The sequence below is a fragment of the Cyanistes caeruleus genome, chromosome 4, assembly GCF_971803275.1.
Source record: "Cyanistes caeruleus chromosome 4, bCyaCae1.hap1.1, whole genome shotgun sequence".
Lineage (NCBI taxonomy): Eukaryota > Metazoa > Chordata > Aves > Passeriformes > Paridae > Cyanistes > Cyanistes caeruleus.
In genome coordinates, this window is record NC_141704.1 from 19,403,830 (window position 1) to 19,426,826 (window position 22,997).

The 22,997-nt window shown below is 40.2% G+C and overlaps 1 long non-coding RNA gene across 1 annotated transcript; it reads left to right on the plus strand.

Annotated features, from left to right (window-relative positions):
* Positions 1-9: 9 nt before the first annotated feature.
* LOC147653460 (uncharacterized) lies at positions 10-22,395 on the plus strand. Its single transcript, XR_015286187.1, has 2 exons — positions 10-2,084; positions 17,309-22,395. It is a non-coding gene; the product is annotated as an uncharacterized LOC147653460 (long non-coding RNA).
* Positions 22,396-22,997: the final 602 nt, after the last annotated feature.

Consider the following 22,997-nt stretch of genomic DNA (forward strand, 5'->3'; position numbering starts at 1 on the left):
GCCTCCGGCAGGGGGAGCGCGGAGGCCGCGGCTCGGCGGGACGGGGCTGAGGGGCCTCCCGGCCGCGCTCACTGCACAGGCCCGCAAGCAGGCCCCTTCCCGGCTGGTTCTGTCTCCGTAGCGGGGAGTCACTGCGGAAAGGAGTCCGTGTTGCCGAGCCAGAGACACGTTCTTTCCACAGAAAGCGGCGGCTGGCACGGCGAGGCGGTCAGGGCAGCAAGCTTCCTCCGTACCGGGACCTGATGTTCCTTTTCCTAGGCAAGAGCAGCTGGAATCCCAGGAATTTCAGACCATTCCCAGATGGTACTAAGCAAGTCGTAATGGGTTTCAGGAGTCGAGGGTCGTCTCAGGGACGAAACTCGGCGGGAATTTGTGCGTTTCGGCACAGGGAGTTTGTGTGTTTGGAGGCGCGGGGTGGGTCTGGGCAAGCGGCTGTCTCGGGAAAAGGGCATTCCACGCAAGGCACGGTGACCTCCAGGAGCGTCCTGGCTCCAAGAGCTGCGCTAATCATCATTTGCATAACGGGTGGTTTGGGTTTTTCTTAATTCCTCGGTGTACAAGCAAGAAGCGACTAATGATTTGGTGCCATTTGTACACGTGGTTGCAGGCAAAAGAATTGAGTGTCCTATTCTAGGTCAAAAACTAAGTGACGGCCAGAATTCAGAATCTAGCCCTAGTTCCTGTCCAACACCAAACACTAGCACCGTACTTTTGGAGCGATTCACACCCTTCCATGTCACACTGTTTGATGCTTCTAATGGTACTACTTTACCACAGCTTTAATTTCACCGCAAGACTGGCAAGATACCAATCCTGAAATATGCCTTGCATTGGTGGAAAAGAACTATTATCCACTTGGGATACTAAATCTCATGTGCAATCTCAACAAATTTCCACAAACGCAGCTAGAACCACTGTTCCATTAAAGCTATTTGCTGCAGGACCATGTCCACAGTTTACGAACAAGTCACGAGAATACTGTCTTCCCATTCACTGGAGCAGTTTCTGCACTTCCGTTTGTAAAAGATAGATCTCATTGACATCATCTGAATGTGTCTTCACCTAGTTATTATCCTATTAAAATAATTATGCCTCCATTTTGAGCAGCAAGAATTTTTGTCTTATACTTTCACACGCATAGTGATCTATTTCCTAGAGTGGACACAAATGAGCATTTATCTCATTAGGATCATGTCTTGGTTTTATTAACTGTCCTTTGTATTGCAGTTATAATTTCCATATTCTTGGCAACATGCATTCCAATGTGTAAATTCTTCAGACCGGTTCTTGGAATAAACAACACAGCCTTCTGAAACAACCAAAATTAACTGTTCTGAGCAGAGCATGGGAATATGTGTGAGAGGCTGGGAAAGTGGGGGAGACAGCTCAGACTGGCCCCTGATTAGAGATTTCCAAATCATATGAGTACCCTGTGATACATAAGACATTTCAAAACCTCCCCTATGCAGGAAGGTACAGAAAGAAATTGACACTGAAATGCAGAGGAACTCACAAGTTTACATTCTTTCTGGGTTGAAGTTGGCCAGATAATTTCTAGTCACCATGTAAACTAAAAACTTTAAGAGAGAGTTCCACAGCCATTTAAATTCTTGTACATGAGCTGAGACTGCCACAGTTGAAGTTAATCCTCGATTCCTGGGAGCCTAGCAAAGACTGCCCATTCTGTATTGGACAAACAACAGAGTAATACTACAAAGCCTTTACCGTGGAAAAATTACTGATTAATAGCTCCTATAAAGGGGATTATCCTTTCTCTTTGGAAAAAGTTGAATTGAGAAGCTGTTTCATGCATCAATGTATCTTTTTGCTTTTCTTGTTGCATTATTTTCTTTCAAACTCTATGTCATATAAAATATCAACAATTTGATAAGGTGACTTGCCATCCATTCAGGTGTTGTATCACAGGTGAGAATGGCTTTACTTATCTACTGGCAACTGGCTTAGAGAAAAAGAATTTCAAAGCTTTATTCAAGAAAATCCAGATCTTCATTTTCAGATATGACCTGAAAAATGTGCTTCAAGAGTACAAGCAGACAAGATGATGGGTGTTGTGGTTGTCTGAGGTGAGTCACTGTTCTGCTTCCACCCTGACAGGGGAGTAACTTGGATTTATCCTGGCACTGGTATGTTCTGGGGTGGTAATTTGCCTTTGGGGATATTTGTGACGTATTTTGTTTCTCTCTTCCCATGTTCCCTTATCTTACACCCATTCGTACTGTGCATTGCTTATGACTGAGGAAAAACCTTTACTTCAAAGCTTTTGAAGTAGATACTTTGGTTTATTGTACTCAAGTTAATGTAATTTTCTGACCATTCTGCATGGAAGTGACAAACAGTGTACCTGTGCTTATTAATGAGGGTCTGAGCTTGGACAAGTGACTGCCTTTCTGCAAGTCAGTCCCTGGCAGAAAAGTTACATGAGTGATGATACCAGAGCTACCATCACAATGGGCTGTAAGACAGCAATGAGATTATAAGAAGAAAACAAGTTTAGAAATGAGAAGTCATTTTAACTGTGTGGAGCTGTGCAAGAACTCTTGGCATATGTATGGCATTCATACCTGGCCTCTTTGCTGTGTATATTCAGCAGACAGCACTGTGACCATTTAACTGTCTATGCCTGTCTATATCGACTCACAGAGGTCATGCACTCTGTGGGGGTAATGATAGGGGCACAAAAGACACCCTGTGCCTGTAACATCTCAGTTCCCTTGCAGAGGAAAACAAGGCTTATAAAAGTAGACAGCACAGTCTGAAAAACTCTGTAACAGAAGTTACCTTAAGAAATCATCTCAAAAGGGAAGCCCTTTCAGGGATTTTCTGTTGTGGGCAACATGAAACTCAAAATATGCAGAAATGAAGGAGAACAGTAAGTATGGAGTGCTTTGCCAACTATTAAATTCAAAGGCTTCTGTAAATTAAAATGTCACCAGAGATTTAGATTTTCTTTTTCAAATGTCTTTTATTTCACTGACACTACTGCAACGTCTCTGATGCTCTGTTTTGTTCCATACAAAGGAAAGTGTAAATGTGGTAACATCAACAGAAAATGGTCCATGAAAAAAATACTCTTAGATTCACAACTAAGTCCATCTTGACCATCTTGTAAGAGTTCTTTATGCAACCTAATATCCTTTTGGAGAGTTTCAGAATAGTTGGAGATTAGCACTGGAGCTTGGCATACCCTCTGCTACCATCATGGCCAATAGCTACACTCACAAGAAAAGCCAAAACATAGAATTCAAAAGTCAAAGGATGGGATACATAAATTTGATGCCACTATTCCTGTATGAGAAGTATGGGACTAATAGTTCTGGGGGAAAACATCATTGATTTTTTTTTAATCTTATCCAAGATTCTCCATTCTCTTTCAACAGAGTAGATTTTTTAAGAAATATCTTGTCCAGTTAGTCAGGATCTGCTATCATAGCATGATGCAATTTAGGAACAGGCTGCTTCAGTGCTTCTTACGTGCCCAGACAATAGTCAAAGAGTTACAGTATGTCACACAGTTTTAGATAATGCCTTTCTGACATAAAAAGCTCTTTATAAAGCTGGGTAGTTCTGCCTATCAAGGTTTTGCTGATGACAATTAAGGTAGCAAAGATTAGTAGAGAGAGTATTTTCATTTATCATAGAAACCATATAGCTTTAGGCTGATGTGTGATGGGGTACTCTTCCTCCCACCTCCATCCTGGGACAACAGAATAGCGTACAGAGAGTTTGTGTTCAGTGAAGTGATGTGCTTACCCTCTGATTTTCTAAAAAGCTGTAGCAATCAGAGGCTGAGAACAAGCTTACAGAGATCCCTCCATTGTCCAGGAGACATTGGCAAGGCATTCCTTACTCTGAGGTCTTCAGAAACAAAAACAATTACATTTCTTCTTGGTGAGTCCTGCAAACAAGTCAGACCTACAGCAAGTACAAAGAAAATCCTTATTGTCCAGAATCTATGATTGTTCACTTGTGTTTAAAGATGTGCCTGATTAAGTTATCCACCAGACTGTTCTAATAACCGCAGCACAGAGTGATCTGATGCCATATGCATGAGTTCAAAAGTTTCATTACCTCCTGGCATTCAGAAAAGCTCTTTCTGCTTTTCACTTCATTATCATCATCTGTTATTACTGACACTGATTAACCTGAGAGGTGCTAGACCATTTACAGGTTTTCTGGGCTGCTCCTCCAGTGCTGGAGGAGTTTACAAAGAATGTCTGTGTCTTGGGCAATATGGGCAGTAAAATACCTGACAGAAATTTACCCAAGTATGAAAAAATAAAAAATGCAAATTAAATATGTTTTATGCCTGCCTCTGGGTCCTTTTCTGTCTCAATCTGAAGTTAATATTGGCACAGGATTTCACTCCAAAAGGCTTGTTTCTATTCATTAAAATTACCTAGAATTTTATTATTAGCTCAGTCTGTGTGGTTAAGTTACATTCAGAACCTGAACCTTGTACACTTTCCAAAGTTTTTTCCTTCCAGTGACTCTAATTAGAGAGCAGACATCCAGCTCAGCAGTAGATGTCTACACCTGATCAGATGGAACCATCAGCAAAATTTTTGCCCCCGCTACTAGGTTAGAGGCTTCTCAATCCCTAAATTTTTCATTGTGAATACATGTTTCTTTTGAGAACTCTACATAGTCACACTACTTCATTATGCTGGGTGTATGATGGGAGGTGAAGACCTGAAAATGAATCATTTGGGCTCACTTCAGTAAACCAAAGTGGATTTTTTTGATTGTGGTCTATGATAACCTTTCATTTAGATTTTAAAAACAGCAGGAAAACGTTGAGATTTTTAATTCAACTTTTGTGGGAACATCTTGTTTTCTTGGAGAACTACATGCTCACAGTTTTTATTCATGTGTAATAAAAACAATATTGAAATGTTGAAACTTTTCTTGGGATTGAAACTGGGCTCTGTTTAACAGCACTAAAATCATACTGAGTTCATCCAATTAGGTCACCTCACCAAGTTGCAAAAGGACATTACAGCAAACAACCTACCATATTTAAGAAGCTTTTTGTGTTTTCCTTTCACATTTGTGTAGCAAACCATCATGTTGATTACAATAAAATACTGGCCACAGCTGATTACTGGGGTATGTTTTCTGACCATGCAAATGAGTGGGATGGCCTGTCTTGCTTACAGCAGCACAGCTGGATCCTTTCCGCAGCATGGTCTTCACTATACCTTGTATTGCAGCCAGCCTCTTTCCTCGTATTATCCCTCAAGCCACTCCTGGCCACCTTCTGGAGCAGTGCTGGTTAAAAGGTCATGTGGCAAAAGTGGGCCAGGTCAGGGGTTAGTAAACACCAAACAGTACATCTGATAGATGTTACTTCTCAAGCCAATGCCTTGGCGCTGTTTAGCTTGCTTGCAGTTTGCTTTTAGTTCACTACGGCTGAGTGAAAGCCTCTAAGCATTGTAGACAGGCTCGTGGCCACAGCAGGAAGGGTTAGCTCCCTTCAGAGCTGATACCCTTGTGCCTCAGTCATACTCTGGTGCCTCTAAAATGCTGCTCCTGCATGATCTGATGCTTTCATCTGAAAGTGTTTAAAATAAGGTAAGGGGAATTTTACAGCACATCAGGGTGTTTTGATAGTGACTGATGTTGTGTGTGTATTGCATGCCCAGGGATACACTGCAGCAGTGAGTAGAGGGCAAAAGTGCTGATGTATTACGGAATCACTGTAGAGGGGAGGAGAGGCGGGATAGTTCCATCTATTTTGGGGAAAAGAGCCTGGAGTGAACTGTCCCCAGAGCTATGCCTGGGCTGTGTGTGTCCTTGCTAAAGCAGATAGGAAAGAGACAAACCAGAGCCATGTTAAGCTACAGCTAAACAGACTGAATGATCAAAGTCTCCCTCCCTTGCCCTTGCACATCTAGTAGCAGTAGTACCTTCAGGCTGTAATAAAATATTTAACAATGGTCCATCATTAGCTTTGGGAACCCCTCATGGATTGGAGAGCTGGAATCTAGTCAAACCATACTTAGCTCATAAGTTCTCTAAAACCAAAACCTTCCAATGTCAAAATTTCACTTTTGACTTTAGGACAACTAGCCTTAAAGGGAATGTAACAGTTTCCACACAATGAATAACACAGACAGTTGCCTATCCCAACTGGAGTATTTTTGTGTGTGGTTTGTGGCCAGGCTTTGAAGCAGCATTCTGTTGCATGGTAAAAGTCAAAGTGACACTATCATCTGTTTTGCAGAGATACAATTTTATTACTGTGGTGCCCAGTGAAGATTTTTTCTTTAATAAAAGAGTCATAAATGTCTATTTTCAAAAGACCTTATCTGAACCATAAAATTTATCTTCAGGCATGAGCTATAAAAATAAGGCTGTGGCACTCAAGCATGATTTTATCTTTGGCAGCACTGTAGACAGTATGTTTAAATTTGAATTGGTTTGCCTTGATTCAGTCTTTTTTGGTAACTTAAGGCATGCCACAAATTATAGCACATTTTGATATTGCTAGATTTTTTTAACAGATTTCGTAAAAATCCAAAGGCTAGTTTTATGCCTGTAATTTTTATGGACCAATAAATCTGTGAGAAAGAATGGTTTTTCACAGCCAAATTACAGCTCTGTGCAAGCACATAATTTTTATTGTCTTTGTAAAAATATTAATTACTATAACTAAGATTCTGTACAAAATCTTGTAGATACAGGTTTTTTATACTGGAAGACACCCTGAGGAATCATAGTTGGTTTTTTTACATTTTTATGTTTAAAGACTGACTGGGGACTCCTCGCAGAGAACTATGGTTCAGAGCAATAGCAATAAACATAGAAAATTATTTTTACGTAAACGCAATAATGTAATAAATGTGAAATCATTTCAGATCTCTATGATCATTTCAGCATCATATGTCAATTAAGCCAACTCTATGTACAGAAAGCCAGCTGTATCTTGAGCTACTTCAAAAGCAGCATGGCCATCAGGTTGAGGGAAGGGATTCTCCCCTCTGCTCCACTCTGGTGAGATCCCATGTGCAGTGTTGCACCCAGCTCAGGAGAGACATTGACCCATTGAGTCCAGAGGAGGCCACCACGATGGTTAGATGTCCAGAGCTCCTCTCCTGTGAGGAAAGCCTGGGAAAATTGGGGTTGTTCAGCATGGAAAAGAGAAGACTTAGAGTGGCCTAGTTGTGTTCTTCCAGTAACTGAAGGCAGCCTGTAAAAAAGCTGGAGAGGGACTTCTTACAAGAGCATGTAGTGACAGGACAAGGGGGAATAGACTCAAACTGAAAGAGACTAGGGTGAGATTAGATACTGGGAAGAAATGCTTTACTGTGAGGGTGGTGAGGCACTGGAACAGGATGCGGAGAGAAGCTGTGGATGCCCCATCCCTGAAAGTGTTCAAGACCACATTGGGTGGAGCTGTAAGCAGCCTTGTCTAGTGAAATGTGTCCTGGCCATGGCAGCAGCATCAGAAATAGATGACCTTTAGGGTCTCTTCCAACTCAAACCAATTTATGATTCCATGATTCTGTGAAGAGTTCTTTTTTTCATGCACAGCAGCACCTAGCCCACTTTCCTGGGCTGGGAGGTGGAGGGGCAGGGCCCTACCTGCCAGGCCAAGCACAAGTATATATTCACACCCCCCAAACAAGTCTCTGTTTCCCCAGACTGTTTCCAGAGACCCAACAGCTGGACCTACCTTCAGTATTGCCACTGTACCAATTCATTGCCTTCCCTTATGCATCACCCAAAAACCTTATCTAATCCTTAGCCCTCCTAATGGCCGCTTCTCCCAGAACCACAGGCACTGCCTCCCACCTGTCATCAGGTGTCTCAATGCCCAGTCCCCTGTATAGTTCCTCATTGCAAATCTATTATCTGCTTGTAGATCCATGGTGCTTATCTGCAAAGCCAGGTGATTGCTAGCTACAGAGCCACAGGGCTGCAGAGCCACAAGCTGCTGTGCAGCAAGGCCACCCCGGGAGATTCACTGGCCATACATTGGCCATGGTCACTACACTCTGTAGGCTGAGGTTTCCTTTTCAGTTGGTTTGGAGAAGAGAGTGAGCACCAGAAACAAACCAAAAGAAGATTCAAGGGGTGCAATGACCTGATGATATAACCAAAAAACAGCTTGGGAAAGTTCATGCTAGGAATTAGGTAACATGGAAGTACTTTGGTTTCTAGGAAGAATGGAAATTGAAAAAATATTGTGATTAAGATAAAATGAGGAGTCATCCAAATGAACTCATTAGTCAAATCATCTATCTACACTACTGAAAAGGAATTGCATCTAAGCATTTTTTAAAAGCTAGTAAGAAGGGAAATCAACTGATTAGGATGTAGCTCTGCTGGCATGGAAACAACCATGATTTACAGGAAACCAAATTAAAAAAAAACAACAAAATGTTTGTTGGTCTTGCCAGATGGCAAAAATTTACCATCTTCCATATAATCATTAATATTGAAAAAAACTTGTAAAATCACCACATCCAACTGTTAATCCAGTGATACCATATTACCACTAAACCATATCCATGGAAAGTAAGGAAGTAAAAGAAAACAAGTGGAAATATTTAGCTTCTGAAGGAGAAGGAAGAATTTCTATAAATAACTATGTCATTTGGTGAGAAGATGCCAGCTGCAGGACGCAGCTCCTTGCTGGAATTAGCTACTGAGAGGAACACAGCATACATTCAGGATGACAAAAAAGTGAGCAGCTGCCTGAGGATACCCCTTAAAAAGCTTTTGGATGGCACATGGCTGGTGTTGCCAGAAGGGAATGTTCGTAGGGTGACAGACTGGTGATACCTACACTCCAATTCTCAGATCTGTTTGTGAAGTAAAATCACACCTGCTTCACTGTCACTTCTATCTATACCACCAAACCAGCAGGTTGTAATTAGGTCTTAAAAATCCTGGTAACTTTTACAAATTTGCCTTATCCTCTATTTATATTATACAGTCCCCTGAGGACTTTTTACTGCCTGCATCTGCACAGAAATTGTTATGTTTCTTCTGCTGCTTAGCTGTGCTTGCTCCTGCTTGAAAATAGAACTCATAATAAACTTACTTTTTCCTACTTAACCCTATTTAAGAAATTAATTAAGGGGCACTGTCCTTTATGGAAATACATACTAGCAACCTTTTTGTTTCAGAGGACTCTTGGCCAGAAAAACTGATCAAAAATACATCCCAAAGAAGTTTTTACAGAGGGGAAAAATCCTGTTTTCCCATTCGATAAAGGATTTGAATTGTATGTTATAACTGTGATCAACACTATCATGATTCAAAAACGGGAAAAAACTTACTGTCCTTTCCAGTTCAGCATAAGTTTGCCACTGATATTTCAGAGAGCTCTAATCAGAATGATGTATTCAGAGGTAATTATTTTTCCAAAAAGTCATTATACAGTACATTAGCTAAGGAACAACATTTCAGTACCTGGGACTGCATAATTAATTCAGCCTACACATGAAAGCTGAGAAGTTCACCCAAAAGAGGAAGTAGACATTCCTATCACCCTCAACTTGCTTACATTCCTGTGGCTTACTGCATATCAGCAATAAATTCCTCCTAAGTATTTCCATAATTCAGATTTGCGTGTCATCATCCAAAAATCTGGCAGGAGCTGGCCTGCAAAAGGGCAAACATCTACAGCAAATAGAGCATTTCTGCCTGTAATCAATCACTCTCTCAACTTGCATACTTACTATGCCTCATTAAAAGTGAAAATGGTGGTTCATTCCCGCAAAGCCTAGTGGAGAGGAGTGATTATAAACCACACAGCTTGGAGTGTGCTCATCATGATTGTCCTCAGATGCCCAGATCCCTGAGACAGCTGGAGCTCTGTGGAAAATGGAACTATTACAGCATCTTCTGACTGCTGCAGCTTAAAAGCAGGAATTCCATGTGTGATCCTCTGGCAAACCCCAAATATCCATTTCAAAATCCCACCAGTGTAAAATGTGAGTGGGTAACCATCAGCTGAACCACTGAGAAGCCTTCCACCTACCTTCTGCAGAAAGCACCCAACTGGAAGGGGCAGTTTCCAACAGCAGGGTACAGGCTAGATGATGCTACACTTAAAGCCTCCTCTTCTCTTCACACATGTTCCAAATACCCAGGGAGCTGGTATACCATATTGTTTTTCCTCCTCTAAATGTTCTTTGTCTTGCTCCCTTCATGGGATAGCATTAAGAAAAATAAAATCTGTAGAGGTCTTTAATGTTTGGGTGTTTTTTAATTTAATGTCATTAATCTTGCAGTTTGAGTAGCTGGTAACTGGCTAAGAACATGACTGGTTAGCATGGCAAAAAAAACCCCAGTAACTCAGACCTTCCAGACTGACCTTCTCCCTCCATAGTACAAACTACTTTTGTTCAGTTCTACTGAGTAAAGATTATTCAGATGAGCATACCCTGAGCAGTGCAGTCCATTGGGGAGCCTTGAAAGATCCCAGCCTGCAAAAGCCAGAATTCGGTGTTATCTATGCAAATTTCAATGGGTTTTCCCATATGAAATAACCCGTAACCAGCATAGAAGAGGAAGTCACACTTCCTCACACAGCCATATGTAAAATGATTGACAGTACTGGCATGTGCTGCATTGCGGCAGTTTCTCCCTTTGTCACTTTCTGTTGCTCTGTAGTTCTGTCAGCGGTTCCCAGCACTGGGTGGTTTGGTCTTATCATGACAGCCTTACTGGAAACTGTTGTTCCCACTGTTACTCTTCACAGAATTGGTTTTTTTGGGTTTTTTTGTGGTTTTTTTTTATTGTACCAGTTGTTATTGCACCAAGAATTGCTTGTCAAGCGGAAATTCCCAACTTTGAACAAATTTACACAGATTACAGTTGATATTATATTTGCCTAGTTTCCTTGTAGGAAAACTTTCCCTGAGTTACCATCCCCTGAAAATGAAAAGAAGCTGTGTTGTAACTGGAAAAGATATCCAGCTTTACAATGGGTTGTATGTCAGCTGATAATCTTGGTTATTGCCGTTTCTGTACTAAGGCTTAGTTCTCCAGAATTGCATGCAGCCATTAGAGCCAAGAAAGTAACTTATTTACCTGGAAGCTGCAATCATTGTTCCCTGCAATGGCACAGCCACCATGGAACAGGCACTGATACCATGAATTTTCTCTCTGAATTCTCTGGCATAATTCTCTTGTTCATATTATCTGCTTAAAAGAGTACCTGGAATTCACCTTAAAGCTTTTTCTTCTTCAGTCAGCTAAAGCTAAAAAAAACCAAAACTCTGGAATGAGAATTGAGAATTTACCTTTAAATGCTTTCTATTGATGGTGAAAATCCAGTTAAAAATCAGTCCATGAATTCAGCCTGAAGACAAAAAAGTTCAAGAACTAGAACAATTTTCAGGGAGGTCTTGAAAAAAATAAATGGGGAAAGAGATAATGAAAGAGATAAGAAAAGATGATTGATTACACCTTTTAGATTCTTACCTAAAATGGAAGAAATTCTGACAACTAGTCAATAAATTAAATTCACCTGAAAGACAAATACTGATACTATATACCTTTTCCTACCCAATGACAGATTATGTATTCCCACATAAACAGTTGGAGGATGCAAATTACTATACAATGTAAAGCAGATAACAAATTACTAAAGAAAAGTGGCTGAGATAAGAAGAAAACACAAAACCTACATCTGAAGCCAGTTTTTCAGCACAAGGAACATGTAGGGCAAAATAAATATTTTAATATATCTGGGAAAATAGAGTAGGAAGGAGAGTGTATCATCACAATGCAGTAAAACAATATTATCTCTATGGGCTTTTTTGTTGTTTTTTTACTAAATGAAAATGAAGAAGGGCTAGTGAGAATGCAGAGCTGGAAGCCAATCTTGGATATGCATGGCTGGATCCCAGGATGCTATAAGCAGATGGAGATAATTCTTTATGCAATAACGGGAGACATATTAATATAAACTAATAAGTAATACCTCTATAATGTAAGAAGCCAGGCTTCACATTCAAGCAATTTCCTCTCCTTAGAAACTATGTCTTATTGTGTGCATGTGTGGTCCCTGATGACTTGGCTCTGCAATTCATACCTCAGTCATAACCTCATAAGAAGGGATAATTTGACAGCAGATATATCTTTTATGTATTGTTTTAAAAGTCCATTAGTCATACATTACACAATCCTCTCGTGTGCATTCTTCTCATATATATCCTTTCAACCTTCTTTTTCCCATTTGCATCTAAGCGGAATTGAGATTTTTATAGGGAAAAAAATTTGCAAACTGGCATTTGCTTTCCATGCTTGCCTTTAAAAAGCGAAAGGACCTCCTATAAAGTCTGATGTTACTATATTAATAAATAAAGTTAGTTAGAAATCAAGAGTAAGAGACCTGTGAGGTAAAAAAATGGCAGCACTTGTTTCGACTGCGGTTAAGTGTTCTGTTTGAAAAAATGTTGTTGGAGCCCTGAAGCTGAAACAGAAGCATCATGAAAAGGAAACTGCTGAGGATAGATAGAGGTGAATGGGAAACGGGTGTCTGAAGAAACATGAGAAACAAAAGGGATGTGAAAAAGTTCTTAGCTGCCTTGTCAAAAAAAAAAAAAATAGGGAACTGTGGATTTCAAGCTTTGCAAAAACTTCTATGACAATTCACAGCCTTGTGCCTGTTTTTCCTCTGAAAGCTATACATGGAATAACACTAAGGAACCAGAAGAAGCCAAATCTATGGAAGGTGGCACAAAGCCTCTCAGCCATCATGGCAAAGCCACTACTTCTTTTTCATTAGGATAATCACTCTCAGGAACAAATACCATGAAACAATAGAATATAACAGATTAATCTGTAATGGACTTTCATCTTCTTATATGAACCCACATTTCTTTTCCTGTGAAGCAGCAGGCAAGTCACGCCCAGCATAATCCACCTCAGGATGAGCAGCTCTCCTCTGGAATGAGCAGCAGCCAAAACAGAGCCACACCTGGGCCTGCCTCCTGTACCTCATCTGTTAACCAACACTGTATGTGCGTGTGTTTGTATTATGAAAAGCGTGTTAGAACAGGACAGAGCATTTCGTCTACCTATTATATATACTCTTTCCCAAATAAATGCTTCAGAGATGTTTTCCTGGCACACAGTTGGTTCTCTCAATCTACAGTTTGTCTCAGACACCAGCTTTTGAAGTCTATTTCCAGCACACTCGGCCACAATGTTATATTCCCCACTTGCCCCAGAGTCTCTGCCACTGAGCTGCAGTGCTGCCTTTGCAAATATCCCAGCACAGCCATGTGCTCTGGGGCCAGCTCTTGGGCTCTGACCAAGGCATCCTTCCCATGAGTTACTCAAACCAGGCAAAGGCAGCTCAAAGACACATCAGTGTGGGGATGGGACCATCACAAGTTTGCACTAAAGTTCAGTGTCACCAGTCCCCAGAGGGAGATTCCAACCTTGTTTGTTCTCTTCACTGTACCTCAAGACCCTGTTTTGCATTTATTGCATTTATTTATTTTGCACAGTTGGATGGGAGTCTCTCTTCTTTCTCCTCTTTTCTCTCAGACCCAATAGGTAATTTGCATAATTCCCAAATTGTGGAGACGGGGCACTATAAAAAGTCAATACCAGAGCTCAGACACATGTTGGTTTCACCTGCCACATCCCTTCCAGTGCAATAAGAGAGGGAAGGCCTTAATTTCCTCTTCACTTTGTCACTTTTAAGAGAAAGAGAAGCTGAACTGCTGCTGGGGAGTCTTGCTGGGCTTTGAAAACACACAGAGCAATGGCATCCAGACAGTTTTCTAAATAGTCTGACTGAAAAATCAGAGATTTGTCTAGAATACCAAGAAATGAATAAACAAATTAAAGGAAATACAAACAAGCAGGTAACTAAGTGTCCTGGATCTTGTGTGGAGAATTTTGTGACGCAGTTTCAGTGGAACTATACAATTGTGGAACTACTTTTCAACACAGGTTGAAATTTCCCCATCAGACTCCAAATTCAGCAAGTTTTGAGCCTAGGCTCAATGGGTAGTCTATTCTTTCCTTACCAGTCATTATGGTTTAAAAGCTGTGTTCAGTTTTTCACAATTAATCAAACCTACACAGCTGTTAAGAAACACTTGATAAAAATCACAGCTGAAAAGGGGAAGGAGAAAGACTAATCCAAAGCAAACACTACTTTGCATAAATTAAGAGATTAATACAGGGAGATGTATCATTCACTGCAGTGCACTTCCCTTTGGACCACTTCCCCTTGGAGCACTCCATGGCTAATTGCAAGTAAGTGCAATGCTATTCCACAGTTTTCCCTTTTTTCCCCAGCTGTGCTATTAACAATCTGTCTGAAGACAATGATGTCTCTAGTGAGAAAAATATGAGGACAATTTGGAGGGTGTGGAAAAGGTTATCAGTTAGAGAAGACATTTACATTTTTACTGCTACAGAGGAAGCACATGTTGGTTTCTCAACTGTTCAACATGCTTGTAAAATATTCAGCTGATAGTATAAAACATTTGCCAGTGAGCCTAAGGTATTCAAGCTGAACATGAAAAATTACAAATGGGTTTTGCAACAGTGTGCAGCTGATGATAAAATAGTAGGTGGTTCTCAATGCTGATAAATCAAGTGATGTGTAGAGGGAGAAAAACAATCTTAACTGTATCTACAGAAAACACCATTGGCAACACCACAGCCATCACCAGTCCTAGCATGAACCTTAACTAATACAGAATGTGTCCTGTTCTGACCTGGTAGACTCATGAAAAAAATCCTACCATTATAAGTTGCAAAACTTTTCTAAAGCTGCGTGTCTTGCAGAAAAATACTACACTCCATATCTGATACTGTCAGGTCCAGCCTGCTGTATCTGAGCTTGCTCCTCTAGAAAGAAGTGATTTGGACTAGGGGATCAGGACTCTTTTCCCTTCAAACCCAGCTATGTAGAGACTGCATGGCCACACCATATATACCATATAGAGCAACTTACTGTACAAACATCCCAGTGAAGACTGAATATCCTGTGGCTGGGTCTTCCCTGCAGATTGGCATAGGGCATATTAACATTCATGGAAGAGTTACCAGAAACTGTCTAATGCAAGGGAAGTGTGGGAAGTTGTCTGGTTTTCCTTATGAATTTGCTTATTTGAAGGAATTTTAATGAAGCATCTGTCTCTTCTGTCCAGCCTACAAGAAGTAAGGTCTGAAGAAAACATAAAGCTGTATTTTTTGTAATATAGTTATATTCTGACTTAGACATAAGCACTAAGGATTGAGATCTTGAATTTCTAAGAGTTCCATGTTGTCAACAGTACAGTACTTAGAAGTACTTGTTAAAAACAGGCAGGTAGTTGTCAGCATTATTAGATAGGGAAGAGAGAAATTAACAGAACATCTCTATGCCACTGTATAAAATCATGTTTCCATATTTTGAATACTGTATATAGTTCAAGTGGTTGCCATATAAAGAATGATTAAATAGAACTAAATTCTTCAAACTGACAAAAAGATGAAGAGAAGATAACATAGAAGTCAATAAAGAATAAGGAATGTGGGAAAATAAGTACAGAGAAACATTTCATTGTTCTTTTTGTCATAAACTAGGTGACCTCAGAGCAAGGACAGATACTTCACACATCACCTGCTTAAACTGTGGAGTTTAACAAAATGAGGAATAGAAAATACAAGATTTACATGAGTTAAAAAAAACCACTTAGGTAAATTTGTATAAGAAAAACCCTTCCAGAAATACTAAGCACACAAGACTAATTCATTCATTAAGTTCTTAAGAAATGCAGATGAATCTGTTGAAGACAGAGTGCAAACTAGAAGAACATTAGATTTGACACAGTACAAACTCTCTATGTCCTTACACAAAGCTAGAGAAGCCCGAGGTGACTGGATAGAATGTGGAAAAGGTAATGAATGGTTCAGAGAAGTTCTGCTCCTGGCTAGGAGCGCTCTGCAACAGATAGGGCAGGATGAGATTTACAGAGGAAAAGATTTAACTGTCTGGGATTTCCTACTTTCCCCAGACCTTACTTTTTGCTTCTTCCAGCTCCTTTCCCTCAGTTTTCCCAGATGTCAACCATCTGGGCTCCCCAAACAGGAGAGAAGACATATTGCTGTATGGCAAAGTGGGAATATGTGCCTGTAGCTCCAGCCTCACAATCCTTCCTCAGGATGGACTTGATTTAGAGATGGCACAAAGCTTGTCCCATCATGAGATGCAACCTGGTTGAAGGAGAAACATCTTTGTCACAGGACATGATGAAATGGTAGCTAACCCCACAAAAATCAGAACAGCATCCTGCCCTGACTAGTATCCATGGGACATAAATTTTAGCCTTTAGAGGAACTAGCAAGGATGACAGCAAAAGCACAGAAGCTTTCTGATCCAAAGCCGATTAAAATTTGCCTAGTGAGAAACAGGTTTGATTCCTCATGCATATGATTTGTTCTCTCTGAAATAAACCTATAATTACCCACACTCCAAAAACTGCTTCTTATGCCTCATAGTCTAAAAACGTGGTTTCCATTTACCTGGAAATGAATCACTGGACTTCATAGAAGAATTACAAGTTTTGTGCTTCTGGGAAATGAAACTCAGTAGTGTGCACATATTGCCAAGCAAATAGTAATGCAAAAGAAAAATGGAATCCATATTTGACTGTGATCTACTATTAATTACTACAGATGACTTACAGACCTGAGGCATACTTTCCTCGAGCAGGACAATATCTGTTTTCTTTGTGACAATACTATGTGGTCAGGGAGCAGTATTGTTTCTGGCAGGCATAGATATTGTTGCTGTCAGGCAGTGGCTCACAGGGCAGATGATACGCAAGAGAAAGTTTCTAGCAATTGTTCATTCTTTGTCTCCCTTTGTCTCAAGCTTCACACACATGAGCAGCAGACACCCTTCACAAAAATTCACAACTGTCAGATTAGACATGGGGAATTGTGGTTATGAGTTATATTACAATGAACATTCTTTTAGTGACACTCCCTTTGCTGTAGTTTTTCAGAATTCCATAAAATTGCCATTACATTTAAAAGACATTTCTTTACAGACCTTAAGAAATAGATAAGGGAATACCGTTACCCTATATGCTGAGTCATACAAGAATTATGTCCATTAAAGACTTGATGCAATGGGTCTTCATTTCTGTGGGCTGGAAAATATATATTGGGGTATTTGCTGGAGAAAGAGAATGGAACCTTCTGAAAATCCAAAATAAATTAACTTGTAGTGTTTGGGTCTTTTAAAATACCAGAAGCACACGTGGTACATTCTTCAAACATAGTCTCTAATTTTGTCTTGTTTTTCAAACAGAGCATTGGTAAGCTGGAGTACAGAAGAGCATCCATTCAGGAATCACAGAATCCTCTTTCATCTGAGGCAGTAACACAACAGCAGCATTTTTTGTACAGCTATTTCCTACGATATCCAATGTCTCTGCACCAAGCAGTAATTAACAGCCTTCACAAGTACATTTATATTATCTTTGTGGTCTTTTTCATGGGATAAATCTTACTTTGCTTGTGCAGCCTAGGTTGTATATGTGCAGCAGCACAGCAACTGCAATAGCTGGTTATTTGGTGAATATTCTCCTGGCCTTAGAAGCAGGTAAAAGTCTCATACCTTGGTGCTACAAATAAATGTCATCTGTATCATAACCTTGAAGAGCTAAAAATGGGCCTCTAGGAAGAAACTTGATGGTCACAAAACAGAAAAGCCACAGAAGTGAGCTGCCTGAAAATGTGATAAAGGATTTGAGTCAGGTTTGATATTTATGACAGTTTTCTGGTCATCATTAACTCACAGCCTCAGCTTGAGTTTGTGAAGGAGGGGACACCAAATTAGGTAGCTCATTTGGCTCAGCTCAGTCTCATATCTTAAGTAAGCCAAGACAGAAAGTGTGAATTTGGGAAATACATCTCAAATAACACTACAGAACATATATCCAGAAAGAAATGCTGGCATTTTGTTTATATAATAAAGTGAGGATAGATACCAGATTGCTGTCTGTGCTCTGATTTGGCTCAAGAAAGTTATCCTCAATCTGGAAACCACATGAGTGCTGATCAATCAATCTGACTTCCAGTAAATCTTTTCAGATTAGCCATATTCAGAATGATAGAAATATAGTTATGTGACTTCATACTCAGCTACACATTCAGTTATCTTAGAACAAAGACAGAAAATGCTTATATGGTCTAGAAATCGTCCAAAATTTTCAGATACTCATGGTTCATTAGTGTTAACTGGGTAGGGCATAGATAAGGAACAGGGTAGACAAAAAAACACATCAGTGGAACAATCAGAACGTTCCAGCATTATAATAATATTTGTATCTGCATACAGAGAACCATGCCTTTCCAGAATGAACTGGCAACAGTCCAATGTGAAGCCTCTCAGCTACCCAGGGTCTTGCAGAAAAATATCAGTGCGTGAAAACTACAGGTGTAGAAAGACATTCTGGATTTCACAAGGAATGTGAACAGAGAACAGAAGAGAAAGAGCTACCTGAAAGGAAGCTGACTGCCACAGAAGTCCAATGCTATAAGATTCATTATAGCATTAATTCATAGATTCATTAAAAAGAAAGTGAAAATTTACTTCTAAAAAATAAAGGGAAACTGACGTAATGCAAAAGGAAGAAAAGGAAAAGCTTGGTAAGGTTTCACTAGTTTTAAGGGGGTAAATGGTCATGAAAGAGCTATCAAGAGTGTTTGGCTGTTGTGCATCTTGGTGTTTCTCCACTTGTTTGAACCACCTTTTCTTTCCACTTCACCACTGGTAGGACAGTTATTATTGAAGAAGGGAATAAAAATGACAGGCTGTTTCCACCGGCTCCAACAAGGTGTTGTTAGATGACTTGTTGAAGATCCAACAAACTGTGAAGTCCCATAGGTAAGAAGCCCAGAGACTCACTGAAGGACTCCCTGTTATACAGAGAGGTTCTGGGTCAGTTTGCCTCCCACTCATCCTGGCATTGTGCCCCATGAAGAAGAGGACAAGATAGTGTATAACAGGGATGAAGGTGAGAAGCAACCAGGTAGGGAAAATGTATATATTGGGTGCAGAGCAGCACATCTGTGGTTGCTTTCCACTCATTTTGCCATTTTACCTGGAGGTTCTGAGTGAGGAGTAGCTGTGAGTCAGGAATGTGAATCACACCCAGGCTGGCCAACTTCACTTCCCCCTTCCCTCCCCTGCCTCACAGCCTTTGTCCCCTCAAGTCCCTCTTGAGCTGTCAAGAGCTCCCCTGTCCCACCTCCTGTCACCCCTACCTCAGTTTCTGCAGCTTCAGGTCGTTCTTCATCCTTTATGGGCTTCCTTCTGCAGGCTCCATATACAGCTTTTCCTTCTGAGTGCATCTCCTCACCTGTGCCCATAGATGACTCAAAGTACATTCTCCCCATCCTTTATCTAGTCATCCTATCTCTGGGCATTCTTTTTGCTTTTCATCCTTTCTATTTCCAAACACATCCTGTCAGGGAGTCTCTTATGACAAAACTGTTCATCAAGCACAAATCCAGCCTCTGAATGCATTAAAGCAATGTAAACAAAGCTTGGAAATCTCTGCAGTGTGTGATCAGACACTAGAACCTCTGAAATATATGAGAATAGTGGCTATCAACTCAAAGGAAAGAGTTTTTTTAGTCTATTTTCTATGACATGAAAAGGTAAAAAACCTTAGAGCACTCATGTGGAGACAGAAATGGAGAACACAATCTCATCCACAGCTGATTTTGAGAACTGACTTTTAGAAGTTAGATAGGAACTTATATAGCTTTAAAATAGGATAGTTTAGGTTTCATTCTTTAGAATGTAGTCAATGACAGAAAATATAATATCTGACAAATTTCACCTATTAAAAAAAGTAGTCTATAGAAATTATCATCTGTTTCTCAGTAGATAAGATGTCCTGGTTTTACTGTATCAGCTATATTCTAAGCCATTTAGATCTATATGAGATGGAGAATTAATCTGTCTGATGGTTCCTAAAAAATAATAATTTCTAGAGTGCTTGTGAACCCAATACCAGAACTGACCCTTGCTCAAAAAGTTTTTCAAAAATGGCACTTAGTGCCAATTGAAAGGGCTTATTCCTGCAAAATATGAGTCAGTGATACTGGCTCATTGAAGTGGTGGAAACCCAGCAGGAGGATGGAAAGAATAGCTCCCATCATTGCTACTGGACTTGTTCACTTGTTCTCTTGTTCACAGCAGCTTTACATGTTTGCACTACAGGCCTTTCTGGATAAGATAGAGAAATTGTATTCTTAGTCCAGGAAAGATATTTCTGTGTACAATAAAGAAACTTACAGGGGATATAAGATAAATTCACCATTTTTTTAAGCCAGATATTACAGGATATGAGTAAGGGGAACTTTTCCCGCTAAGTTGAAGCAAGTACATTTCCTTCTGTTTGTTAAGCACAGGTGTGTTAGACTTCAGGTTGAAGTCTAACTAAGGACAGCTAAGGACCTAACGAGCAAACTGTTTGCACTCCCCAAGAGCTGGGCTGCTTCCCTTCTGCTGGCTCACACAGGCCTGATTTTGTAGTCCCAGAAGTGAAATAAGTAGTAAAATAACCCTACAAAAGAAATCATAATTTATCTTCCCATTTATTTCTTTGAAGTAGCTTATCAGAAGTCTAAAAAAGAGACAGCTCAGGAACTCAGCCTGCAGAGCAGGACTATTTCTGCTGTGGTTGTTGTTACAGCTTGATGAATACACAGCTACTCTAATGAGGGTTGTGGCAATTCAAGCATGGCACTCAACTGTAACTTGCTGCTATCAAGGAAATGTATTTAGGTTGAGTTGCATCACTGCCAATAAAGAATACTGCAGCAGCACCAGGCTGGTTTCCCACACCAGACCACATGTCAGCATAGAAAGAAAATAAGCCCATTAATAAGTGGAACAAAATTGGTTTAATTTATGTGTTAAAAGTTAGTTGTTGTATTTATGTTGTTATTTGTATGTGTTTAAAAGTTAGTTTCAGGTTTGTGCAATGCACTAGACATAAAGTCTTTAAAAGATTACTGAAAAGCATCTTATCAGTGTTTTTGCTATATTTTGATATTCTGATACATGCTAAGATTTTAGAACTGGGACATTCATGCTCTGTGATAATACTAAGAATGTAGACATTAAATGAAAAACAAATACATGCAGGTTATCTCAAAATAAGGTGTTTGGACTGGGCCCACAATAACCATGAAGGGAATTTCCTTCAACAAAGGAATGGAGGCTCTAGACAATTAGCCAAGTCTATAAGCAACACATAGGGGGATTTTTGCATTTGACTATTGTTACAACACCATTGACCAATTGTGCATTGGTCAATATTGCAAAATTGTTGCATATTTTGGGTGAGAGAAAGAAAATATTTCAGTGGTCAGCAAAGTGTAATGAATACTTTTAGGGTTAGGAAAGATTTTATTACTATCTTCCTTCAGCACTAACCTACCAGTGTTTAAAATGTCTTGTGAAAAAAATTAAACACTTTTACTTTTGCAGCTTTGAAGTCACAAGAACAGAAGAGGCTGTAACTTGTCTAGAAAATATCTCCACTCACCATGTGGAGATAGAGTAGACCTTCTTCCAAATGTATTACATGTATGGGGTGGTCCAGTTACCATCTGGAAGAGCAGGAAAGTTGGTCCCGGGGGAGCAGGAATTTTGTAATTAGAAGAGAAAATGTTTGTCTGAAGCAGAGTATTAGGAAAGGAATCATACAGATCTGCTTGGGAATCAGTCAGAAAAGCTACCAGCAATTTTCTCACTACACAAATGCAAACAGGCAGACCTGAGCCAAAGTATATAAATATTATTAAGGATTATTTGCAAACATTTGCTGTAAGCAGGAATGTTGTAATGGTAAGCATTTAGGTCGAATTTCCTAGGCTCCCTTTAAGAAAAATCCCCAAGCAGAATGAAATATGCCTGGAAACTACCTGTCTCTCTGCAGTGGCCATCCATCATCCAAAGACTACTATCTTTGGATGAACATTTTACTTTCAGGTTAAGTGACATCTGCTATGTCCATCATCTAAATTTTCCTGTAAAACAGTACGGATGCTAGCTTTGGAGCAGGCTGCAGAGAGCTGCAGAAACTGCAGGCCCATGGCCTCTCAGTCCTGCCTGAGAAGCTAGCTGAGAAATTCATAGGAGGATTTCTAAACAATCCTCAGAGACAGAAAACAACTGCCAGGTGCTGTTTGTCTGTCCTCTTGTTCTCCTTGCAGGAGAAAGTCGGGGGGGGTGGGTGGTGAGCCCCACTGACCAATGATGGTAATGTAGCACTTTACTAACCAATAAGAGTTTCCTTTCTGTACTTTTCCACGTATCTGTCTATAAGACAAGCCTAGAGCAATAAACTAGGGGAATTCTCCTGTTGTGACTCCCCTGAGAGTCTATGTCATTCTTTATCGCCGTTCCCAATCAGAACGACAAAACAGGACCGTGCTTGGTCATATTTTCTTTGGTATTGTCAGCACTGCAGTCAACAAGAGATGATATACTGCAAGGGTCAGCATCTATGCAGCTGAAACAGAACTTTCTCATTGAAAGCATACAGCTTAGTACAGCTGTTGTTGCTTCAGGATCTCAGATGAGCTTGTCATTGGAGGTGGTATTTTGCCTTAGTCTTAGATATAACTGTATCATTTTAATTCATTTTCAGTCTGAGGACATATTCATAAAGGTGATCTTAAGATATCATGACAACAAAAATCACTCTGTACAAATCAGCTTTTCCTATAGAAAAGACTTCTCCACTGGAAGAAAGTGAAGAGAGTAGCGTTGTCATGCTCTCTCAACTGGATGGTCGAGTGCCTTGCTCCTGACTGCAGCCTGAGAGGCATTAGAGGAAATTCAGGTGTGTCAGGATAGCTCAGAGCTTCAACTTCACGGACAGAGTAATTAAGTGCTTTAGGAATGCTGCCCTGCCACCTCTGCTTTTGGAGCTGCAGCACTGCAAGGAATAAGACTAGAGCTAATAGATGTG